The sequence below is a fragment of the Geotrypetes seraphini genome, chromosome 16 (assembly GCF_902459505.1).
Source record: "Geotrypetes seraphini chromosome 16, aGeoSer1.1, whole genome shotgun sequence".
NCBI classification, from domain to species: Eukaryota; Metazoa; Chordata; class Amphibia; order Gymnophiona; family Dermophiidae; genus Geotrypetes; species Geotrypetes seraphini.
In genome coordinates this window covers 25,177,582-25,197,694 of record NC_047099.1, presented here as the reverse complement: position 1 = coordinate 25,197,694, position 20,113 = coordinate 25,177,582, and the positions used below count along the sequence as shown (strand labels likewise).

The 20,113-nt window shown below is 45.7% G+C and overlaps 1 protein-coding gene across 5 annotated transcripts in view; it reads left to right on the top strand.

Annotated features, from left to right (window-relative positions):
* The window catches only part of EFNB3 (ephrin B3), a 168,233-nt gene that overhangs the window by 17,899 nt on the left and 130,221 nt on the right, over positions 1-20,113 (top strand). The window lies entirely within an intron of this gene.

Below are 20,113 nucleotides of genomic sequence, written 5' to 3'. Positions count from 1 at the left end.
TAAAACCCTAGCCTAAATGGCAGTGTAACTAGGGTTACCAGACGTCTGCGAAAACCTGGACATGCCCTCTTTCTAGAGGGCTGTCCGGGTGCCCGGACTTTCCAAAACCCAGCAGTTTGTCCAGGTTTTGGAAATCTCTGGCCGTGGTCTGGAGGGTCTCTGAGCATGCGTGGATAATGCCGGACCTGTTCGCGCACGCTCGGAGGCCCTCGGATGCGGCCCAGAGGTCAGAAATGAAAAGACGAGTTTTCTGAGGCGAGGCTACAGGCGGAATGAGGCGGAGCTAGAGACAGAACAGGGCGGGGCGGAATGGGGCATGGCTTGTGTCCAGGATTTTACACAGCAAAATATGGTAACCCTAAGTCAGTGGTCTCAAACTCGTGGCCCAGGGGCCACATGCGGCCCACCAGGTACTATTTTGAGGCCCTCGGTATGTTTAGCATAATCACAAAAGTAAAATAAAACCGTTTCTTGATCATATGTCTCTTTAGCTATAAATTACAATATTATTATTAAGACTTAGCCAAAAGGAAAGATTTATAAACTATAAAGAGTTTTTACCTCATGCAAAATTGACATTTCTTTAATAAGACATTAACTATTTTTTCTGAGGCCCTCCGAGTGCCTACAAATTCAAAATGTGGCCCTGCAAAGGGTTTGAGTTTGAGACCACTGCCCTAAGTGTACCTAAGGATTCAACGCCTTACCGGCGGCTAAGACTGGGAGGGCTGTGATAGGGTGACTTATGAACATACTGTCACTTCCTAGGGATGTCACAGATTCACTCAGAGGTCATTGAGAACTAGGGAGGGAGAAGGTGCATGTTCTCCAAGGGCCCCGATAGGGTAAACACAAGGGGGCCCAGGGTAGAACTGGAGGGGTTGTTCTGGCTAGTGCCAGGTGCCCTGAAACTTCCACATTTTTACCAAGGTGGCCCCTTGTGGCGGAGGGGCTCTGTGCAATCGCCCCGCTTGTCCACCCCCTAAAACCAGAGCTTTGTATGTGAGGAGAGATGGGTTTTGATGATAGAGGGGTTTGAGAGAAGCCACTACCTTTCACCGAGACTAGCTTTTCTGTGAAAGGGGTAGTGAATACCGCAAAGAAAGGTGGCTGCCGCCAGGTCAGGTCACCTGGGATAGATCCACCTCTTTTCACATCTGTCATTTGGTGTCAAGTTTCCAGTAGGAACCTCTGCCCATCAAATCTTTCTTTCCCCCTGAACCCTGGCAGGCTGTGATGAAAGATTCCAGAGCAGAAGGGACTCGGGCTGTGCTGGGGGTGGGTTGGGAAGGCAGAACCTAGTGAAGCTTAGAAGCTGTCCAAATTCATTAATTTCTTTAGCTGTTGTTTCCCTCTTAGGGAGCTGACACTTCTGATCACAACCCTCTAGTCTTTCTTCCTCGATTAAGCCTCGCTCCTCGCTCGCTCCTCTGCTCACCGTTTTCACTTTGCATCGGGCTCCCTTCTCTTTTCATGGTTTTTTATTTGTTGGGCATGTATAGTCCTCCCTCCAGTTCATCAGTTATTCAATTTTCTATACCGTTCTTCTAAGGAAGCTCAGAACGGTTTACATGAATTTATTCAGTTACTCAAGCATTTTTCCCTGGCCGTCCCGGTGGGCTCATAATCTATCTAATGTACCTGGGGCAATTAAGTGACTTGCCCAGGGTCACAAGGAGCAGTGTGGGTTTGAACCCACAACCTCAGGGTGCTGAGGCTGTAGCTTTAACCACTGCGCCACTCTCTCCTCAACAAATAGGGTTTTGGTTATGGTTTGAACTGCTTTGCGGTTTCACTCTCCCTTTATAATCCGAGTTCTGTCTCTCTGTCCTTTCTGCTATTTGTCTTTGCTGGTCACCATCACTGTATCTCTGCGCCCCCTTCCCAATATCCTCTTTGTACCTCTTTCATTCATTCATTCCCTCTTTGAATTTGTTACCAGAGAATGTGGTGATTGGTGAAAGCAGTTAGCATAGCAGGGTTTAAAAAAGAAAAAAAGAAAAGTCCGTAAGCCATTATTAAGAAGGATTTGGGGAAATCCATTGCTTATTTTGAGAATAAGGTCCATAAAATCTGTTTTACTGTTTGAGATCTTGCCAGGTACTTGTGACCTGGGTTAGCCACGGTTGGAAACAGGATATTGGGCTGGATGGACCTTTGACCAGTATGGCAATTCTTATGTGTTTATGTTAGCCAAATATAGGACAATCAAGCCTTTGTGACATCACTAATGAGGTTGGCTCTTAGGCATTGGTGGAATGAGGCATTATGACATCACAATCTCAGCTCTGGAATGTTGCTACTCTTTGGGTTTCTGCCAGGTACTTGGGACCTGGGTTGGCCACTTGTTATTCCATACTTGCCCGCATGTGCCCTTCACTCACTTAACGATAACAGGCTGGTTCTACCACACCCTAGCAAGGCTAGATGGGAGTCAACTATAGTTAGCGCATTTTGGCGTAAATTCTATATATGGCATCTAAAAATTTGGTAGTGAAAAAATTTCAGTGCTATTCTCTAAGCAGCACTTAGAGTTAAGCGTTATTCCCTAAACTCTGCACCTAAGTCTGAGAATCGAGCCTAACTTTAAGTATGCATCATTTGCCCGCCCATTTGCATCGACTGAAACACGGCGTGAATTCCTCTTATTCTACAGTTGCACATGTAAATTCTAGGAATGCCCCGATCCGCCCATGATCCCCCCCCCCTATTTCCGCCTCCACTTTTTGGACTCGTGTTTATGCATGCAATTTTTAATTAAATCCAATTAGCACTAATAATTGCTTGTAAGGATGTCGATTATCAAGGTTAATTGGCTCATTATTGAATCAAGTTGTACAGGCAAATTGGGCGTGCACCCAAGTGCAATTCAAAAGCCCTGTGTATAGAATTTCCTTCTTTAAGTTTTAGCCCCAGCACTTTGGAACTCTATGCCAAACTGTTTGAAAAGCCTTATATTACTTTTCACTCCTTTTGTTTGAAGTGGCATTTTAGCCCTGATTCTATAGACCAAGGGCACCTAGTTCAAGGGCGGTTATCCGAGGGGACAATGACAAATTCTGTCACCGTGTCATTCTCTAATGGGGACAGAATTTGCCACCGTCCTCGTGGACATCTACAGGAGACCATCCCCATGTCATCCTTTAAGGAGAGAGGGAAGATTCAGAGTCTGAATGGGCCCAGCCACTGACCCTGAAGCCTTGTGTTGAAGAATGCTGGTGTAGAAGGACGTTGCCATACTGGGACAGACCGAAGTCCATCAAGCCCAGATTCCAACAGTGAACAATTCAGGTCCCAAGTACCTGCCAGAACATTCCAGAGCTGAGATTGTGATGTCATAATGCCTCATTCCACCAATGACTAAGAGCCAATCTCATCAGTGATGTCACAATGGCTTCATTACCCTACACTTGGCTCACATAAGAATCAGAGTCTGAATGGGCCCAGCCACTGACCCTCAAGCCCTGCATTGAAGAATGCTGGTGTAGAAGGACTGAGGTCGAGATAGACACTAAAGAATGACACCAGATGGTTAGAACATAAGACCATAAGCATTGCCATACTGAGACAGACCAAAGTCTATCAAGCCCAGTTTACAACAGTGGCCAATTCAGGTCCCAAGTACCTGCCAGAAACCCAAAGAGTAGCAACATTCCAGAGCTGTGATTGTGATGTCCTACGGCAACAAGATGGCATCCACTCAAACTCAAGGGTGGGAGATTTCATAGTAAAATCAGGAAGTACTTCTTCACCGAAAGGGTGGTCGATCATTGGAATGGCCTTCCATGTCAGGTAGTTGAGATCAGTAATGTGCCCGACTTCAAGAAACGAGGGATAAACATGTGGGTTCACTTAGGGGAATTGCTTAGAGGGAGTGTTCTTTTAAGGGGAGGGTTCTTTTGAGTGGGCAGACATGTTGAGCCGATGGCCCTTTTCTGCCGCTTCTATAATGCCTCATTCCACCAATGCTTAAGAGCCAATCTCATCAGTGATGTCACAATGGCTCCATTATCCTATACTTGGCTCACATAAGAATCAGAGTATGAATGGGCCCAGCCACTGACCCTCAAGCCTTGCTTAACTTAATTTTTTAATTGGTTCAATCAGTGCTGTGAAATTTTTATTGAAATGCTGCGTGCAATGGAGAAGAGTATAGCAGTGGGGGTACACTTCTGCCTACTCGGTCAAGCTGAAGGAACAGAAGTGAAATATTAATAAAAATGAGAAAAGCAAACACAATTGACAGCACTATAGCAATGGAAGATGTCAGTATTACCCTAGTATTAAATGGATAAAACTCCCATCAGGACACTCTAAAGAGGTGAAGTTTCTAGATGTAAAAAATGACTGATTCACGAGCAGCTGGTCCTAGAATGGATAAGAAGGGGAATTACTCCAAATCTTAAATCCCATTGCAACAGGACCTGGTGGAGCTGTTTGGCAATAAAGATTGTAATGCAATCAAATTTGACATAATTAGGGAAAGGAAGGCATTAAGCAAAACTACTCATGCATCAATAACATATAATGTTAGCATGAAGAATCTAGTTATACAGTTAGGAGCGGTTTCAATATTAAAAAGTTTGCATGCAGCATGGACACTACTTTAAAAAAATATCATCTTGGAAGCCCAGACCTTTAAAAAAATATCATCTTGGAAGCCCAGACCAAATGTACTTCATGAATTAGAAAATGTCAGAAAGACAAGCAAATGATTGCTAGGAAGCTTAAATGGCAAAGTGATAGAAGCTATTAAAGCGAAAATGATATTTTTTCAAAAATTGAAAGCAAATCCGATTGAAGAAAATAGTAAAGAGTGTAAGCACTCGAAAGATACATGTTTTAATAAGGGAAAGTCAAAGGAGAATTTGAAAAGAAGTTTGCCATAGAGGCAAAATCTTATAATAAAAACTTTTTAAAGTGTATTCAGGGTAAGAAGCCTATGAGAATCAGGGGTGAAAAGGGCATGAATGAAAGACAAGGCCATAGCAAAAAAGGAAAAGAAAGGAATTCCTTGCTTTGATCTTTAAGGGCCAGATTCAGTAAATGGCACCCAGTTAGGCATAGAAAAGATCTGTGTTTATTGAGTAAGGATGACGAGGAAATACACACACTGGAAACAGCCTTTGATGGTGATGAATCACTGAACTGAACTGAAGAAAATCACAGTGGACAGGGAATATATATTAGTGTAAAATAGCAAACTAAAGAGTAACAAATCACCAGGACTGGATGGTATATGCCTTAGGTTTCTGAAAGATTAAAAAAATGAAATTTTAGACCTATTACTAATAATATATATCCTGCCATTAAAATCAACTATAGTATCTGAAGACTTAAGAATGTTTAATGTAATGCCTAAATTTAAAAAGGGTTCTGGGGTGAAATACAGATCAAGTGAACCTGACATCAGTGACAGACAAAATGTTTGAAATTATTTTGAAAAACAAAATTACTGGCTGGTAGAAAAAAAATTGGATTTCATGAAGGGAAGCTCTTCCTTGCCAATCTGTCATTTTTTTAAATATGTTAATAAAATATGTAGATAAGGGTGAGCTGGTTGCCAAATTGTATCTGTATTTTCAGAAGGTGTGTGAGACTCCTGAGAAAATGAAAAAGTCATGGGATATGAAACAGTGTCCTTTTGTGGATTGGGAGCTAGTTAACAGATGAGAAACAGAGAATAGGGTTAAATGGTCAATTTTCTCAGTAGAGAAAAGTAAATAGTGGAATGCCCCAAGGGTCTGTACTGAAACGGGGCTTTTTAACATATTTATAAATGATCTGGAGATAGGAACAAGTGAGTAGAAAATGACATTCCTGAAAGCTCCGTCCTCATCTGCCCAAGCCTCAAACCCTTCAAAATCATAAGTAGCCACATTCTAGGGCTCAGATTGTGATGTCATAATGCCTCATTCCACCAATGCCTAAGCTCCGTCCTCATCGGCGCAAGCCACAAACACTTTAAAATCATAAGTAGCCACATTCTAGAGCTCAGATTGTGATGTCATAATGCCTCATTCCACCAATGCCTAAGCTCCGTCCTCATCAGCGCAAGCCACAAACACTTTAAAATCATAAGTAGCCACATTCTAGAGCTCAGATTGTGATGTCATAATGCCTCATTCCACCAATGCCTAAGCTCCGTCCTCATCGGCGCAAGCCACAAACACTTTAAAATCATAAGTAGCCACATTCTAGAGCTCAGATTGTGATGTCATAATGCCTCATTCCACCAATGCCTAAGCTCCGTCCTCATCAGTGCAAGCCACAAACACTTTAAAATCATAAGTAGCCACATTCTAGAGCTCAGATTGTGATGTCATAATGCCTCATTCCACCAATGCCTAAGCTCCGTCCTCATCGGCGCAAGCCACAAACACTTTAAAATCATAAGTAGTCACATTCTAGAGCTCAGATTGTGATGTCATAATGCCTCATTCCACCAATGCCTAAGCTCCGTCCTCATCGGCGCAAGCCACAAACACTTTAAAATCATAAGTAGCCACATTCTAGAGCTCAGATTGTGATGTCATAATGCCTCATTCCACCAATGCCTAAGCTCCGTCCTCATCGGCGCAAGCCACAAACACTTTAAAATCATAAGTAGCCACATTCTAGAGCTCAGATTGTGATGTCATAATGCCTCATTCCACCAATGCCTAAGCTCCATCCTCATCAGCGCAAGCCACAAACACTTTAAAATCATAAGTAGCCACATTCTAGAGCTCAGATTGTGATGTCATAATGCCTCATTCCACCAATGCCTAAGCTCCGTCCTCATCAGCGCAAGCCCCAAACACTTTAAAATCCTAAGCAGCAGCATTCTAGAGCTCAGATTGTGATGTCATAAGGCCTCATTCCACCAATGCCTAAGCTCCGTCCTCATCTGCACAAGCCTCAAACACTTAATCATAAGCAGCAACATTCTAGATCTCAGATTGTGATGTCATGATGCCTCATTCCACCAATGCCTAAGCTCCGTCCTCATCTGCGCAAGCCTCCAACCCTTTAAAATCATAAGTATTTGAGGCTTGTGCAGTTAAAGCAGAGCGCTGCTCAAATTTGCAGATGACATAAAAATTATTCAAAGTAGTTAAATTACAAGTGGATTGTGAAAAATTGGAGGGCTGTGTGAGAACAGGGGAACTGGGCGCCTAAATGGCAAATATAATGTGGCACAGCGATACATATAGGAAAATTAATCCTAGTTATAGGTCCAGCAAGCTGGGTTCTGTTCTGGGAGTCACCACTGCGGAATAGGAGTTTGTAGTCATCGCATTGAAATCCTGAGCTCAGTGTGCATCAGTGGTCAGAAAAGGCAAACACAATGTAGCAATCACTTGTAAAGAAATTGAGATTAAATCATAGAATCGTATAATGCCTCCAATCTATCCAGGATGTGGCCCAAGTGGCATAGCTACAGGTGGGCCTGGATGGCCAGCATAATTCCGGTGGTCAGTCAGGTGCTTCTTTACTTAGGGCTGAGCCTCAGTCCCCCCAGTGGTGCGCAGGTTAAAAAAAAAACAAAACCACAAACAACCAGCTGTTCCATTTCGACATCTGCCCCTCATCCTTGGTCCTCTACGCCTGCATGTCTTCCACTGGCAGCAAGGAGACCAGGCTTCTTCTGACCAGCCTGAAGACCTTCCCTCGGTTGCGATCCACCTTCTCTAACGCAGCTTCCTGTTGACTGAGCAGAGTGCGGCAGAAGGAAGGCCCTGGGCCTGGCCAGAAGCAGCTTGGCTTCATTGCCGCGGATGAGCCATGCAAGTTTGGAGGACTGAGGGGGGGGGGGGGAGGGAGAGAGGCTGGACCTGAGGGGGGGCAGGGAGAGAGAGAGATGCTGACCTGGGGTGGGGGGAAGGGAAAGACAGACGCAGCGCTGCTAAGGGGGCAAACCAACTCAACGGGATGTTCAGGTCTCCACAATGTTCTGCCCGGCTCTGTCCCCGGTCTAGACATGTTTTGTCTGTATTGACCGTGTAACCAGTCTTTTCTTTCCCTTTTTTATATAAATTTCTCCCTCTCTTTTACTAAGGCGTGCTCATGCATCCATAGAATATAATGGATGCATTAGCATTTAGTGTGTGTTAACGTTTAGCACGCCTTAGTAAAAGGACTCCCGATATTTTTAAATTTTTAAAAAAATTTTGTACAACTGTAAACCGCTTTGGCATTTAAAGCGGTACATCCAGACTAAATAAACTTGAAACTCGAAAGGCCTTCACCAAAGGTCATTTTCTGCAGCTGTGGGATTAACGGCAGCAGGAAATGACTTTTTATGGAGGCCTTTCCTGCTATTTCGGCTCCCGGGGGGGGGGAGGGGGGGCAACTCAGAGGTAGCGCTATGCCACTGACGTTAGCAGTGGCACTGCAGGCAAACTCAGCTCGTGTGAGGGCTGATCATGTGAGGGGTGTGGTTAACATTGACGGCTTGCTAAGTTCTTACATCTGAGAGAAATGGGTAAGCCTGAGGTGCTGGCACTGGCATCATAGCAAGGTTCGCTGCCTGTGCCAAGGTTTTCTGAAAGGGGTTAGTGGGCTGCCGAGTCTTCAGCTGGTGGAATTTGGGGATCCCTGCCAGCTGGCTACACAAATGGGGCACCACTGCTGGCTGCACCTAAGATGAAGGTGGATGGCCCAGGTCCTCCCTTAGCTCCACACCTGACATACGTATTATATTTATTTATTTTTAAAAAAAACTTATATTCCGTTTATACCTAAGTGTATTACAAAAACAAACCCAAACAAACATAATCGTAAGATAAAAACACCAAAAAAACACTATAAAACAATAAAACATAACAATGTACAGATAACATTAAATAACAAAGGGAGCGCCAGGACTTCTAAGTGTAGTGGGGGGGGGTTCCTCCCCCCACACACCCCTCCCTCAGAGCACAAACCTGAAAGCCAGAAACTGGCAGAAGCGGCGGCGCGCATATGTTGCCGTGGGATTGTCGGCACGCCAATGTCCGGTGCGCTTTTGACGGGTCAACATATATACATAGAACCTCTCAGTCTCAGAACACAATGCCAGTATCAAATATTTTCACAATTATATTTCCTTTATTTATTTGATTTTTTTTTTCAAATAGAGTGATTTTGTGCAGTGCTCAGAAAATGGCTACCAAGTAGCGCTATTGTGATCGTTTCACATGCAAATTTGGTTAAACTGCACCACTTTCAATCATCGCACTATGATTGCAAAATAAGGAGAGACAATCCCTAAGGATAAGAGAAGTAGATTAACCGCTGCGCCACTCTAGAAATCAAAATGTAGTAAAAGAGAGCCAAGTAAAAGCCATTGTGACATCACTGATGAGGTTGGCTGTTAGGCATTGGTGGAATGAGGCATTATGATGTCACAATGCCAGCTCTGGTTATCAGAGGCTGAAACATATTCAGTTTTCTATACCATTCTCCAAGGGGAGCTTGGAACGGTTTACATTAATTTATTCAGGTACTCAAGCACTTTTCCCTGTCTGTCCCGGTGGGCTCACAATCTATCTAGTGTACCTGGGACAATGGGGGGATTAAGTGACTTGCCCAGGGTCACAAGGAGCAGCGGGGGTTTGAACCCACAACCCCAGGGTGCTGAGGCTGTAGCTTTAACCACTGTGCCACTCTAGAAACCAGAATGAGGTAGAAGTGAGCCAAGTATAGGGCAATGAAGCCATTATGACATCACTGCGAGGTTGGCTCTTAGGCATTGGTGGAATGAGGCATTATGATGTCACAATACCAGCTCTGGTTATCAGAGGCTGAAACTTTTCACACTGTTTATTTATTCAATTTTCTATACTGTTCTCCCAGGAGAGCTCAGAACTGTTTCCATGAGTTCATTCAGGTACTCAAGCATTTTTCATTGTCTGTCCCGATGGACTCACAATCTATCTAGTGTACTTGGGGCAATGGGGGGGATTAAGTGACTTGCCCAGGATCACAAGGGTCAGCTTGGGTTTGAACCCACAACCCCAGGGTGCTGAGGTTGTAGCTTTAACCACGGCGCCACACTCTCCCCTCCCCACAATAGGGGGATTAGTTGACTTGCCCAGGAACATTAGATGGATTGTGAGCAGTCTGGATTTGAACTAGAGAATGACACGGAGACAAATTTATCCCTGTCCCCGCAGGAACTCGATTTCCCCGTCCGTTTGGTCACTGTCCCCCATCCCTGCCCCATTCCTGTAAGCTCTGCCTTAACCGCAGAAGCCTCAGACACTTATGATTTTACATTGTTTGAGGCTTGTGCAGATGAGGACGGAGCTTCCAGGAATGGGGCAGGGACAGGAAAAGAACTTTTGGGGTTAGGGGGCGGGAAAATGAGTTCCCACGAGGACGGAGGAAAATTTGTCCCCGTGTAATTCTCTAAAGTGCACTTATCTTATTTCAGTAGTCCTGCTTCTCCTTCCTTTTTCTGGCGTATTGTGGAAGGAGAAGCAAGACTATCGAAATAAGATAAGTGCACTGGATCTACTTCTCTTAGGGATTACGGGCTTCTTTTACAAAGGTGCGTTAGGGCCTTAACGTGCAGAATAGCGAGTGCTTGCCGCTACCGCCTCCTCTTGAGCAGAGGCGGTAGTTGTTCGGGTATTTTGTGATCATAGCGCGATGACTGAGCGTGGTGCAGGTGTACCTTTTGCATGTGAAACGAGCATAATAACGCTGCACAAACCCACTCTTATTAGTAAAAAAATAAAGGAAGTATAATTGTGAAAATATTTGATATTGGCATTAGAAACATAGAGTATGACGGTAGAAAAGGGCCGTTGGCCCGACACGTCTGCCCACTCGAAGAACCCTCCCTCTAAGAATTTCCCGGAGCGAACCCACTCCAAGAACCCTTCCTCAACAAGAACCCTATTTTTAAGCATTTCCCCGGAGCGAACCGACATGTTTATCCCATCGTCACTTGAAGTCGAGTGCATTACTGGCCTCATCTACCTGACGTGGAAGACCATTCCATCGATCAACCACTCTTTCGGTGAAGAACTATTTCCTGATGTCACCATGTGTTCTGGGACTGAGGCACCTTGCCAGGGTTTTCTTGGCTTAAATCAGGGGTCTCAAAGTCCCTCCTTGAGGGCCGCAATCCAGTCGGGTTTTCAGGATTTCCCCAATGAATATGCATGAGATCTATGTGCATGCACTGCTTTCAATGCAAATTCATTGGGGAAATCCTGAAAACCTGACTGGATTGCGGCCCTCAAGGAGGGACTTTGAGATCCCTGGCCTAAATCCTTGCATCGATGTTAGGTGCCTACTGGTACCTATGTACAAAACAGGCACCTACATACAAAATATGCTTATTATCCCCCTTCTAACGATGCTTACTTTGTGGTAGGCACCTACCAAATTAGGCAGCGGTGATGGGGTAGAGTCGCCGTCACTCCAGTCACCGCTGAGAGAAAGCTGCGTGGAGAATGAGAAAGATTTTGATTTTGATTTCTGTGACTAAAATCTGCTGGCTATAGGCTCTTCCCAGCAGGCCAAGCGAAGCAAGCTCATTTGCATGTTGAGTCAAGTTAGATCAGATTTCACCCCGAGAGAAAAAGAAGCTTGCAGACAAGATCCTGAGCCCAGAAAGACAAGTGAGGCAGAGAGACCCGGGTGACCAGAAGTGACCGGTGGTGACTGAAAGAAGTCAGAGAGAGAGTGTGTGACCAGTCAGCAGTCTCTGCCAACAGTAACAAAGTGACCTCTCAACAGCATCTAATATCCAATTAAGTCCAACTAAAGCAAATTATGAGGTGTGAAGTGCCAATTATAAGCACTGATTTAGCCTATTAATTTGGTGCCATCGGCTAGGCATGCCAATGTTGGCGCCTAACTTTAGACAGACTAAACCATTTTTGAGCACCATTTATGGAATTCTTCTCTAAGCGCGTGCAATCGGGGTGTGCAGGTGTATAGAATTAGGGGGTTTGAGTGTAGTTGAGCACAGATGGGAGTTTGTGACTACTGAGTTTACACAGGAGCTTGCGACTACTGCAAGTGTGTCACCACACAGTAGGATACTCATGGACACTATCACAAGATATGACCAGGGCTCCCCAAGACTTCTACTCCTCCTTCCTAGCTTTCGATACTCAACAGTAAAAGCAAACAGTACATTTTTCTGAGGTCTCAACGAGCGATACTCTTGTCTAGAGCAGTGTGCAAGGCTGATGAAGATGGGAGAAATGAGTGAGATTTCCTCACATTGTGCAAGAACAGTCAGTAGGCAAATAAGAACATAAGAATTGCCGCTGCTGGGTCAGACCAGTGGTCCATCTAGGTCAAATACCAGTGCCCTAACTGAGTCTAGCCTCACCTGTGTTCTGGTTTAGCAGGAACTTGTCTAACTTTCTCTTGAATCCCTGGAGGGTGTTTTCCCCTATAATGGCCTCCAGAAGAGCGTTCCAGTTTTCCACCACTCTGGATGAAGAAGAACTTCCTTACGTTTGTACGGAATCTATCCCCTTTTAACTTTAGAGAGTGCCCTCTCGTTCTCCCTACCTTGGAGAGGGTGAACAACCTGTCTTTATCTACTTTGTCTTGAATCCCCTGAAGGGTGTTTTCCCCTATAACAGACTCCGGAAGAGCGTTCCAGTTTTCCACCACTCTCTGGGTGAAGAACTTCCTTTCGTTTGTACGGAATCTATCCCCTTTTAACTTTAGAGAGTGCCCTCTCGTTCTCTCCACCTTGGAGAGGGTAAACAACCTGTCTTTATCTACTAAGTCTATTCCCTTCATTATCTTGAATGTTTCGATCATGTCCCCTCTGTCTCCTCTTTTCAAGGGAGGAGAGGCCCAGTGTCTCTAATCTCTCACTGTATGGCAACTCCTCCAGCCCCTTAACCATTTTGGTCACTCTTCTCTGGACCCTTTCGAGTAGCACTGTGTCCTTCTTTAAGTACGGCGACCAGTGCTGGACGCAGTATTCCAAGTGGGGGCGTACCATGGCCCTTTACAGCGGCATGATAACCTTCTCCAATCTGTTTGTGATCCCCTTCTTAATCATTCCTAGCATTCTGTTTGCCCTTTTCACCGCCGAGTACTGCACCGTACATCCTGTACTTGCGTATAAGATTTTTGTTACCGACATGCATCATCTTACACTTATCTACATTAAACCTCATTTGCCATGTCGCGACCAATTCTCGAGCATGTTTATGTCATGTTGCAGGTCTTCGCATTACTTCTGAGTCTTCACTACTCTGAATAACTTCGTATCATCTGCAAATTTAATCACCTTGCTCGTCATACCAATTTCCAGGTCGTTTATAAATATATTGAAAAGTACTGGTTCAAGCACCAAACTCTGTGGCACTCCACTCGTGACGCTTTTCCAATCCGAGTATTGTCCATTTACCCCCACTCTCTGTTTCCTATCGACCAACCAGTTTTTAATCCACGTGAGTATTTCACCCTTGATTCCATGGTTCACAATTTTTCGAAGTAGTCCTGCAGAATTTTCTGTGTGAGGAGAGTCTGCCCCTTGCCCCCTTCCCCTCATCAGTGGGGCCTGGTGGCTGACTCAGGCTTTGCAGAAGAGAGTAGAAATTAACTTGTATTACGGCCACAATTTTGCCTCCCCCCTCTGCGCTCTTATCTCGATAATGCGCCTTTACGAGTAGCGGCTGATTACAGGCATTAAAAATCATAGCGTTCATACGAGGATAATTACACACCCTGCCACTTGAGACGGAGGAAGGAGAAAGGGAGAAAGCGAGAGAGAGAGGCCTGCAGTTTAATGTGGGTTGCCATGGCAACCCTCTACTCTACCAGTGGTGCTACAGGCCTAGTCATTTCTTTACCTGCTTCCCCCACCCCTTCTTCCTCCCCCTCTGGGCACTTAGACCTGAGGACAGAGGAACCAAACTCTGCTTCACAAATGAAAAATAGAAATCTGATTGAAAAACATTAAAAAAAAAATAGTGGATAACAAAAATGCCTCCATAATTTATTTGCGCACATCCCAAATCATGGGCCTATGAATCTAGAATCATCCCTTCTCCAACATCAACACTGGTCACTCACTAATGACATCACCACTTCCTAGCTCAAAAGCTGAGTGTGATGTCGTTAGCCGGACAGTGGCGTGGCTACCCGGCCCTTTCACTGTGCACCCTGGGCTTCAGAGTCTCTTGTCACACTGCAGTAGCCAAGCACAGTTTTTCAGTAAAATAATTTTAGGGTGGAATCTAGTCAGTATGGCCTGGAAGTGATAGAACTCTGGTTGCAGGGAGAGAGAGCGCGCTGTTTGCTGGGGAGGGAACGGATCAACAGGGCGAGTAAGAATTAGTGTGAGCAAGCCGACGGTTACCGTTGCACTGTGGGAAGTCAGGTACTAAGTGTGACAGACTGAGGTCTCTGAGGACATTATATGTGATAACAGTACAGGCTGTTCAATCGGCTTACTGTTACATGGCAAATGAGACATGTTATTTTGCCCCAAGGGCAACATAAGGACTGTTAGTTTATCACTGGTGAAGAGAAGTGAGTCTGACAGCACTGGGTAGTACAGTGCCTTTATTCATCTGCATCACCAGTACAAGTTTCCCTCGCTCTGTCTCACACACATGCACATTTTTTCGCATTACTGGGGCTTAGGCCTCCATGGAGCAATTGGTATTTCACTCACACCTTGCACACTGAACCCTGAATTATTTAACTCGGGGATGGGCAACCTTTATACGCAGAGCGCGCATGTATGTCGGTACCATCCCTAGCGGGCCGCAGCATTACATCATGTCGGAACCGGAAACGCACAGAGCTCCGCAGATCTTCTGTGATAAATAAATAGATTAAAAAAAAAAAAAAAATTGAAAACAATGGAAGCAAACTGCCAGAGTGTAATCTGAAAATATTTATAAAATACAGTATTTAAAATGGCCCAAACTCTGGTTGATGATGTTTTCTGTGTATAGTTCCTGTGGTCTCATTTGCCGCAGGTCGCCCACCTTTGATTTAACTGCATGTTTTGTCCTCTGTAGCACATTAGCCAACTCTGTGGGAGGGTCAGGCAGAGAAATGCCAAAAAATAAAACTCTAGAGCAGTGAGATCTGATAATGGAGAGTGTCTGTGTGTGTGTGTAGCAGAGAGTGCCTTCCATAGGAGAGGCCTCTTTTTGTAACAAACAGGAGTAGCACTGGACATGCGGCCTACCCCTTCTGGCAGATCCTCCATGCAAAAAAAGTTGGTGCAAAACTGGTAGAGGGAGGGGGCAGTAATAAGAGAAGGTAGGAGTGGGGCAGAGGGGGAGTGATGTAATATGGAAGAGGGAGACTGGGGTGGGGTGAGGGAGATGAAAGGTAGAAGAGGGGTGATGAGAAATAAAAGGGCTCTAGAGACCGAGAAGGGGAATGAGGTGCAAGCAGGTATGAAAAGAGCAGAAAGAGTGGAACGGAGAGGGTAGGATGGCCCGTGTCAGCATGGCCCCTGAATGGGTCTCATGGATGAGTGGTTTCCTTGCCGAAGGCTGCGACTACAATGGGTGCAACGAGCTGGCACTAAGTGATTCCTGCATTCTCTGCCTTGCACGCCTCACTACGATCTCGCTGCTGGCCGCAGAGTTATAAACTCTTTTTCACAATACATCCGTACACACACTTCCTTATGTTCTCTCCGATGCCGAGGTACACACACCCCTTCTCTCTCACTCTCACTCTCTCTCTCTCTCACTCTCACTCTCACTCTGTGTGTCTCTCTCTCACTCTCTCACTCTGTCTCTCTCTCTCACTCTCACACTCACTCACTCTTTCCCCTCATCTTCCTACTTCCACATCTCCCACCTCCCTTTGCTTTTTCTGTGGCAGTCGGCAGTGGGCACATCTGACTAGTTTCAGAAGGATACCTGTCATATGAAGCCTGCCTAGTGGTGCAGTAAGGGAGGTGGAATTATTCTTTTTCTTTTTCTTTTTTTTATAGTGAAAGTAGGATTACCCGTTCTCTGCAGCCTCGTCTCCGGGCTACCTGTAACAACTGGCTCCCTAAAATTCCTTAAATTTGAACCCTACTCGGGTTTACTCATTTAAAAATATGTGTGTGCCCCCTCTCCCCATCTTATTTTCACATTCACAGTGAGATTACAGCTTGGGTCTGTAGGTGTCACAGCAAATGAGTTCTTTTCAAAATTTGGTTTGAATTACACATTGTAAACCGCTTGGATCCTTTTTGGCTATTACGCGGTATATAAAGTTTCTAATTGACATAAACATCATCATTGCCATACTGGGATAGAACAAAGATCCATCCATAAAGCCCAATATCCTGTTTCTAACAGTTTCCAATCCTCACAGGATCACAAGAGAATAAAGTTGGAACCTAAACACAGTATCGGACCGAGCTTTGGATTCTTGGCCAGAAATGGCTAAGAAAAAAAAATTTAAATTGAATCAAGTTGGGTAGACTGGATGGACCATTCGGGTCTTTATCTGCCGTCATCTACTATGTTACTATGTAAATAGATGCCATGCTGCTTATCCCAGAAATAAGCAATTGATTTTTTCAAGTCTGCCTTAGTAATGGGTAAGGGATACAGGATCACGGGCTTGACATACCACCTCTCTGTGGTACAACCAAAGTGGATTACATACTCTTTGCGGGTACTTTCTCGGCCTGCTCGGCTCGTAATCTGTTTTTGTTGAATTGCAGGTGCGGGGACAGGGGTTGGGAATGGAAAAGAGCAGAAAAGAGGTTTGAAGGAGACGGGAGATGCTGCGACATGATTAGTATTTTTAATCGCAATTAACAATGAATGCATTAATCGCAGAGTTAACTATAATTAACTTGCAGTCCCAGTAAGTGCCGGTGCGCCTTCGGGATCTATGTTGGGATGAATTCTATTCCTTGCCTTTGCGAAACAGAAAGTTAGGGGGAAAAAAAAAAAGCAGCTTGCTTTTTTTACAGATGACTTAGAAGGTGTCAACAACATGAGGAGGGATCTATAAAAATTAGAATCATGGGCTAACGCTTTAATGTGAAAGAAAAGCAGTGTGATGCATTTTGGCTGCAGAATAATAGGAGGAGAGAGGCTAATGTGGACAGAGCAGAAGAGAGACCTCGGGACAACAGTGCCCAAGAATCTCAAGGTGGTGAGTCAGTGTGACAAGGCGTGGCCAGAGCCAGAAAGAAGATAGACTGCATAAAGAGAGGCAAAACCAGTAGAAGGGAGCAGTGGAATAGCGAGGGTGAGCAGTGGCCGGGACGGAGATGCCCCTTCCCCCTGCCACGCGCGCACCTTTCACGTCCCTTTTTAACTTCACTGCGAGCAGCCACAAACCTACTGCCCGCGCCAGCTTAGGGCAGTCTGACGTCCCTTCCTAGGCAGCAGGTCCCGGAAGTGTCCCCAGCGAGAGCGTCGAAGCCAACGCGGGCAGCAAGTTGGTGGCTGCTTGCGCTAAAGTTAAAAAGGGACGGGGGAAGAGTGCACGCGCGTCAGGGGGAAGGGGGGATAGAGGAGTAGGGGTGCTGGCACGCCGAGCAAGATGGCACCCAGGGCGGACTGCCCCCTCACCCCCCTTTTACTACGCCACTGGAAGGGAGGATATGTTGACGAGGCCCCATTTGGAATACCGTGATCAGTGGAGAGAAAATCATTCGAAGACCTGATTTGATTCAGAGGAAGAAGACCAGAATGGTTTGGGGTTTGTGCTAGAAGACATATGAGAAGAGACTTGAAGACCTGAATAAATACAGTACTCCCCCCCAAATTCGCGGGAGTTCCATTCCAGGAACACCCGCAAACTAAAAACAAAATAAAACGCAAATGCGATTTAGGAGCGGATCGGAGGCAGGAGAGGGCAGTTGGGGCGCCGGTGGGTGCTGAAAATCGGGTGCGGGATCATTCTTAGTATTTCCTGACTGCCTCTTCCGGGAACTAAAGTCAGGCTACACCAGAGGTGTAAAACTCGCGGCCCCCCGGCTGCTATTTTGCGGCCCGCAGTCTAGTATCCGAACTTGCAATCTGGGCAACTGCAACTGGGCAACCCGATCCCGCAATCTGGGCAACTGCCTGCTGCCGTCGCGTATGCCGGGACTCCTGCCTTCGCGTATCTGCCCGATAAGCGAAGGCAGGAGTCCCGGCATATGCGACGGCAGCAGGCAGGTACAAGTCAGCTGACGCCGGCGCGATCTCGCACACTGGGCAGGAAGAGAAGCTCTGGCATTGGCGCCAGCTAACTAGCAACTTCCTGCAGCCGCATCTTATGCTGGGACACCTGCCTTCACGTAGTTGCTAGTCAGCTGACGCTGACGCCGACGCCGGAGCTTCTCTTCCTGCCCAATGTGGACCAGGTACTGCTGGACAAGAGGAGGAGGGGAAGAAGGAAGGGAGAAGGGGTACTGCTGGACAATGGGAACAGGGAAGGGAGAAGGGGTACTGTTGGACCTGGCAGAAAGGGGGGGAAAGGAAAGGTGCTACACACTGGAGGGTAGGGTGTTCCTGGCAGTGTCATTCGTTCCGACATGGATGAGAAGCATGGGGTAGTGGTCTTGGGCGTGAGAAGTCTAGACAGGCGGTGACATCTCGGATCCTGGCTCCAGGCAGACAGCAAACCTCCCTTGACTGCATATCCGGTCTGCAGATTGTTCCTTCGGTGCCCCTCAGCATGGAGTCCCCAATTACTATTACTCTGCGCTTCTTCGGGGGGACTGGAGCCGTGAGTTGGACCTCATCCTGTTCCTCGTTGGCAGTCCCTTCCTGTAAGATCTGGAATCTATTCTTCAGGGTGAGTTGTGGGGTTGATGTGAAACTGCCCTGTTGGTATGAAAAAGAATAGGATGAAGAAATTGAAAAAGGGGGGGGGGGGTCATCAGAGGGGTCATCAGAGTGCGATCTCCCAGAGGGTTAAGGGGGAGGGTCAATAGAGTGGGCAGACTTGATGGGCTATGGCCCTTTTCTGCCGTCATTTTTCTATGTTTCTAGGGTGAGATGGTGCATGGGGAGAGAGCATGTTGGGTTGCGGGGTGCGAAGGAGGGATTCCGCTGAAGGAAGAAGCAAGGACAGAGAAAGAAAGCACGCAGGAGGCAGAAAATGTTGGACTCATGGAGAGGGCAAGATGGATGAGGAGGACAGAAAAAGAGGGAAGGAGAAATGTTACACTGGAGAAGGGGGACTCATGGAGAGAGAGAGATGTTGTTTGGTTGAGGGAAGGAGGATCAGAGGAGAAGCATGCAGGAGGAAGAGAGAGAAAAAAATGTTGGACTGGTGGAAAGGAGGGAGAAATGTTGGGCCGGGTAGGGGGGCCAGTAAGGAGGAAGGGAAGGAAGATGGACTGCAGGAGACAGAAAGGAGGAAGGGAAAGAGGGGAGGAGGGGAGGAGAGAGATGTCAGACCATGGAAATAGGGAGGGAAGGAGAGAATGAAGGGAAGGTAAGACATGGAAACTTAGATTTTTAGAAGAAAGCAGAAAAATTGAATGTTAAGTTAATGCCAAAAATGGATGCAAAGCAGAACGTGAAGACATAGAGAAAACCAGTCAGTGGACAAGAAGGTCCTGGAAACATAGTTAAAAGCACAGAAAAATGAAGTCACCAGACAACAAAGGTAGGGAAAAAATTTTATTTTCATTATAGTGATTGAAATGTGTCAGTTCTGAGAAAGGAAAGATGTTAAACTTTAACTGTGAGGGTCGCAAAAAAAATAAAAATAAAAATAAATAAAATAAATAGGGTATTTGGAGGGCCGCAGAAAAAATAGTTAATGTCTTATTAAAGAAATGACAATTCTGCATGAGGTAAAACTCTTTATATTTATAAATCTTTCCTTTAACAGTTAAAGACCCTAAAGGACCAATGGACCAACCATCCAACTAGAGACCCATTGCCTCCATACCTCTATTTGTCAAAATAATAGAAGGGCTATTAGCCAAACTCTTCTCCAATTATCTAGGAGACCATAACATTCTCCACCCCACGCAATCCGGTTTCAGAACCAACTTCAGCACAGAGACGCTACTAGGATCCTTCATGGACACTGCTAGACAACACCTCAGTACAGGGAAAAAAATGATGCTCATACAATTGGACCTGACCACTGAATTCGACCTTGTGGATCATAACACCCTAGTACAAATTTTGGACACAATATGTATCACAGATAAAGTATACTCATGGTTCGA